The sequence below is a fragment of the Notechis scutatus genome, chromosome 6 (genome assembly GCF_049901735.1).
Source record: "Notechis scutatus isolate UNSWTSFEM ecotype Mainland chromosome 6, rNotScu1.2, whole genome shotgun sequence".
NCBI lineage: Eukaryota > Metazoa > Chordata > Lepidosauria > Squamata > Elapidae > Notechis > Notechis scutatus.
Window position 1 is genome coordinate 76,426,465 of NC_142014.1, and position 6,000 is coordinate 76,432,464.

Below are 6,000 nucleotides of genomic sequence, written 5' to 3' on the forward strand. Positions count from 1 at the left end.
GAAAGAAGGGACAGGAGAAAGAGGAGGAAGGAAGGAAACGAGAGAAAGAGAAAAGAAAGAGGAAGGAAGGAAGGAAGGAAGGAAGGAAGGAAGGAAGGAAGGAAGGAAGGAAGGAAGAAAGAAAGAAAGAAAGAAAGAAAGAAAGAAAGAAAGAAAGAAGGAAGGAAGGAAGGAAGGAAGGAAGGAAGGAAGGAAGGAAGGAAGGATACGGAATGAGTGAGTGGGGGTCTCTTTCTGTTCCAAGTGCGAATTTGCCACCCCTCAAACGCCCCTCCATCCATCTGAAAAGCTTCCATCCATCCGCTCATTACAGCACCTCGAAACGTTTCAATCGTCCGAATGGGAAGGAAGCCTCGGGAAATCCACGCGTCCTTGTTGGACAGGGCCTCCCCCTCGCTCTCGCTCGCTCTGGCCGGCAGCTCCCCCTCCCTCCCCTCCCCCTCCCTCCCCTTTGGCTGGCACCCTCTTTCTGAGAAGGGGGGGTGGAAACGGCGGAAGGGGGCTTCAAAGAGCAGTCCCAGCGGCGGAATAGCCTGGAATGGGCTGGCAGCTTTGGATCCCTTCGTGGAAACCCTAACAGAGAAGACGACTTCTGGGGGAGGGGAAGAGAAATTAGGTTTATTTAAGGGGGGGGGGATAAAATAAAATAAAATAAAATAAAATAAAATAAAATAAAATAAAATAAAATAAAATAAAATAAAATAAAATAAAAAAGTAAAAGTAAAAGTAAAGTAAAAGTAAAGTAAAAGTAAAGTAAAAGTAAAGTAAAAGTAAAGTAAAAGTAAAGTAAAAGTAAAGTAAAATAAACCAGCCCTTGGTAGGAATTAACTCTCGAAAGTGAGAGTCCTTTATTCCCAAGAGAAAGGAGTTAGGGGGCCGATCCTGGACGTGGGAACCTATCCGAGGAGCTACGGGGTTCGCAGAGTCCAGGTTTTGCCGCCTTGGAACCCCTGCCGGCCAAGACCAGCAGCCATCCGGGGACCAGAGGGGTGTGTGAAAAAGGCGCAGCGGCTGATAGACACGTGATTGTGCGACTCCAGCCGCGGCCTTAGCCGTCTGTATTCCTCCCCCTGCGGGTTGGTTCGGACGTTAAAAAAGATCTCTTTTGCAATCGGACGGGGGGGAGGAGGGGAGAAAAAGGACCGTTTCTGGAAGAATTTCCCCCGCAATTCAGCGTCAGTCGGTTGTAATTCGGTTTAAGTCTCTCTTTTTTTCTCTCTCTCTTTCTTTCTTTCCCGAATCATCCCGGCTTCATTCCCACGACGCACGCATTCCCCATCCCCACCCCCACCCCGTCCCGTAACACGTGTAGCTCAGGGATGCAATTCGGCTTTTTTTTTTTTTCCTTTTAAAGGGCGGCCAATGGACGAGACGAATAACGTACCATTTAGTTAGGGAACAGAAGAACCTGCATTTCCGATAGAGAAGCAGATTACGAATTGTATTTGGCCAAATTATATCGACCTATTTGTCTGTCTGTCGGTCGGTCGGTCCTTTGTCTAGCCCACGCCATCAGATCTCCACCGTAAAGGGAAGTCGTGGGAGGGGGGAATCCGGGGAATTCTTCACCGCGTTTTTCCTTAGGAAAAAAAGACCCCTTTTCTTTCTTTTAACCAGATTTGCGACCCCCGCGGGGGTCGCTCGCCCCGCATATTTTAAATCTGCCCTCTCTCCTATCCTCTTCCTTATCACTCTTGGTCAGCTACTGCTGCTTCAGATATATCGATCGTCTGCTTTTTGTGACCGGTTCCTTTGAGGGGGGGAGAGAGAGAAAGAGAGGGAGGGAGAGAGGGAGAAAGGGAGAGAAAGAGAGGAGGGAGAGAAAGAGAAAGTGGGAGAGAAAGAGAGAAAGAGAGGGAGGGAGGGAGGGAGAGGGAGAGAGAAAGAGAGAGAGAGGGAGAAAGAGGGAGGGAGAAAGGGAGAAAAAGAGAAAGAGAGGGAGGAGAGAAAGAGAGAGAAAGAGGGAGAGGGGAGAGAAAGAGAGGGAGGGAGAGAAAGAAAGTGGGAGAGAAAGAGAGAGGGAGAGAGAAAGAGGGAGAGAAAGAGAGAAAGAGAAGGAGGGAGGAAGAAAGAGGGAGGGAGAAAGGAGAGAAAGAGAGGGAGGGAGAGAAAGAGAGAGAAAGAGGGAGAGGGAGGGAGAAAGAGGGAGGGAGAAAGGGAGAAAAAGAGAGAAGGGAGGGAGAGAAAGAGAGAGAAAGAGGGAGAGGGGAGAGAAAGAGAGGGAGGGAGAGAAAGAGAAAGTGGGAGAGAAAGAGAGAGGGAGAGAGAAAGAGGGAGAGAAAGAGAAAGAGAGGGAGGGAGGGAGAAGAGGGAGGGAGAAAGGGAGAGAAAGAGAGGGAGGGAGAGAAAGAGAGAGAAAGAGGGAGAGGGAGGGAGAAAGAGGGAGGGAGAAAGGGAGAAAAAAGAGAGAAAGGGAGGGAGAGAAAGAGAGAGAAAGAGGGAGAGAGGGGGAGAGAAAGAGGAGAGAGAGAACGAGAGAGGGAGAGAGGAAGGGAGAGGGAGAGGGAGGGAGAGAGAAGGAAGGAAGGAAGGAAGGGTTAAACCCGCCATTGGAAAGGAACAGGAATTGAGAAAATACTCATAAACGCATCTGTTTAATCAGTAGAAATAAACAAAGATAAGTACAATATCCTGCAAGGATACTTGGTGGATACTTGGTGTGTGTTTAAAGAAAAAAACAACACCGTTTTGTTTTTATATCCAAATTTTCCAAAACACGTGGAAAGGCATGCATGTGTGCACGGGGCCAAGGTGGGCGAATAATAACAGGGGAGGCGCCGTGAATTAAACCTCACTCCTTGACTCAAGTAACACCGAAGCTGCGTTTCATTCCGAAGTTGCCATCTTCTCGGGAGAGGGGCGCGCGTGCCCGCCCTCCCGCGTTTTATGACGTCTCCCTTGTCCCCGACTTTATTTTAAAATATTAAGGCGAGGTAAAAAAAAGGAAAAAAAAGAATTATAAATGATTTTGTCCTTATCTGCGCCGCTCACATATCCAGGATCAGAGGAGCTGATTAAGAAAAGAGTCAGAGGCAACGCCGGATTCATAATGATTCAGAATAATGAATTCTTATCTCTGGTTCCCAGATAATCAACCTTTCAGCTTGCGATGTTTTGTTACTTGGTATAATTTATTGCATCTAATACATCACAATGAATCTGATGGCGGAAAAGCGATCGGCGGCGAGGCTGTGAAAAAGGACCCCCCCCCCTTTCTCTTCCTTCTCTTCCTTCCCCCCCACGCCTTTTTTCCCCGGGAGTGGGGGCAGAGAGGAAAAAAGATTCGATCCCCTCTTTTTATAACAGCGAAATTCAAGAAGGGAAATACACACACACACACACACACACACGATCTATTGTGTGTGTGTACATTTTTTAATATATATATTAAATATTTATATTTATATATATGAATGAATGTGTGTGTGTGTATATATATATATGTGTGTGTATTCTTTAATATATATTGAATATTATATGTGTGTGTATGAATGTGTATGTATGTATATATATATATATATATATATATATATATATATATATATATATATATATATATATATATATATATATATATATATATATATATATATATATATATGTATGCATGTATATGTGTGTACATATATATATTCTTTAATATATATTGAATATTTATATATGAATGTGTGTGTATGTATATATATATGTATGTGTTTTCTGAGGTTCTCCCGGGTATTTGTATGTGCATATATATGTATGCATGTATATGTGTGTACATATATATATATTCTTTAATATATATTGAATATTTATATATGAATGTGTGTGTATGTATATATATATATATATGTGTTTTCTGAGGTTCTCCTGGTATTTGTATGTGCATATATATGTATGCATGTATATGTGTGTACATATATATATATTCTTTAATATATATTGAATATTTATATATGAATGTGTGTGTATGTATATATATATGTATGCATGTATATGTGTGTACATATATATATTCTTTAATATATATTGAATATTTATATATGAATGTTTGTGTGTGTGTGTGTGTGTGTGTGGAGAGAGACAGAGGGGGGAGGGAGAGAGGGAGAGAATTGATCTTGTGTGTGTGTATGTGTGTGTGTGTGTGTGTGTATTTCCCTTCTTTATATATATATTAATAATAATAATAAAGAAGCCGAGCGAGCGAGCGAGCGAGCCAAGATGTGTAAATTCCTTTAACAATTGTGTCACTTTTAGGAGGAAATTATAAAGGGGCCAAATCGATTTTCCTTCTGTTCTTGGGAAGCGAGAAGGATTTCATTCTATGTGATTTGCTTTCTGGTTGCGGGGGGGAGGGAGGAGGAGAAGAAGGCGGGGAAAACACGCGCGTTCGCGCACGCACAGGAGCCGTTATGCGTTGCTCCCCCTCCCCTTAAAAAAACCCCCATTCACCCAGATTTATTATTTTTTTTTGCACCCTTTCTCCCCTTCCCTTCCTCCCCCCACCCCTCCTGCCCTCCCAGGCGCACTCCCACGCGTGAAAGAAACACGACCCCTCCCACCGGCTCCCACCGAACAGCCAATTTGGGGCCCCGCCGTTTTTCCACTCCCAGCCTTCCTTCCCCCGCTTGGTCGGGAAATTTCCTTGCGGGGAGGGCTGGGGGGCTGCGGGAGTGGGTGGGAAAGAGAGGGGGTCCTTTGTATGCAATGACCACGGAGCCGCGTTATGCGGCTGCTTGTCAAAAAAAAAAAAAAAGACTTTCACATGGGACGCTTCCCTTGGAATCGCAGGCAAAGGAGTCGTTGGAAAGAGGCGGGGCGGGAGGCAAAAGACATGGACACGTGTCTTCCTGAACCTGCCCTGGCGCTTTTCCCGGCTCCGTTGGATCCTCCTCGCCTTTCATCGGGAGGCAACCCCAAATACGCAGGGAATGTTGGTTATAAATAGAAATCAGATGGACAGAGTTGGAAGGAACCTTGAAGGTCATCTAGTCCAACCTGCCACCCAAGCAGGAGACCCTGCACCATTTCTGACAGAGGGCAATCCAATCTCTTTTTGAAAGTCTCAAGTGATAATGAAACTCCCTCAACTTCGGAGGGCAACTTTTGTTCCATGGGCTGATTGTCAGAAAACTGCTTCTTATTTCCAGGTTGAATCTCTCCTTGGTCAGTTTGCATCCATGATTCCTTGCCTGGCCTTCGGGTGCCTTGGCAAATAGCTTGACCCCCTCCTCCTCCTCCCTGTGGCAGCCCCTCAAATATTGGAAGGCTGCTAGCCTGTCTCCCCTGGTCCTTCCCTTCACTAGACTAGCCAGGCCCAGTTCCTGTTCTTCATATGTTTTAGTCTCCAGTCCCCTCATCATCCTGGTTGCTCTTCTCTGTACTTTTTCTAGAGTCTCAACCTCTTTTTGTATAGTGTGGTGACCAAAACTGGATGCAGTACTCTAGGTGTGGTCTTACTAAGGCTTTATAGAGTGGTATTAGTACCTCATTTGATCTTGATTGTATCCCTCCGTTATTGCTTCAAGTGATGGGGCTCCCACGACTTCCGAGGGCAACTTCTGTTCCATGGGTTGATTGTTCTCACTGTCAGAAAGTTTCTCCTTATTTCCAGGTTAAATCTCTCCTTGTTCAGTTTCCATCCATTGTTCCTTGTCTGGCCTTGGAAAATAGCTTGACCCCTTCCTCCTCTCTGTGGCAGCCCCTCAAATATTGGAAGACTGCTATCCTGTCTCCCCTGGTCCTTCTCTTCACCAGACTAGCCATGATGCCCAGTTCCTGTAACACTTCATTGTATCTTTTAGGTATAGGTCTATCCCCAATATGCTTTTTCAGGAGGCAACTGGACTTTCTTGTTTTTTTTCCCTTTTGAAGACTTTTCACTTCTCATCCAAGAAGCTTCTGACAGAAGAGAAGAAGAAGAAGAAAAAATCAGAAAGTCCAGTTGCCTCCTGAAAAAGCACTTTTGGGACAACCAATGAGCTGGAGGACTGAGAATCTTACAGTTCTTAGGTATGGTTC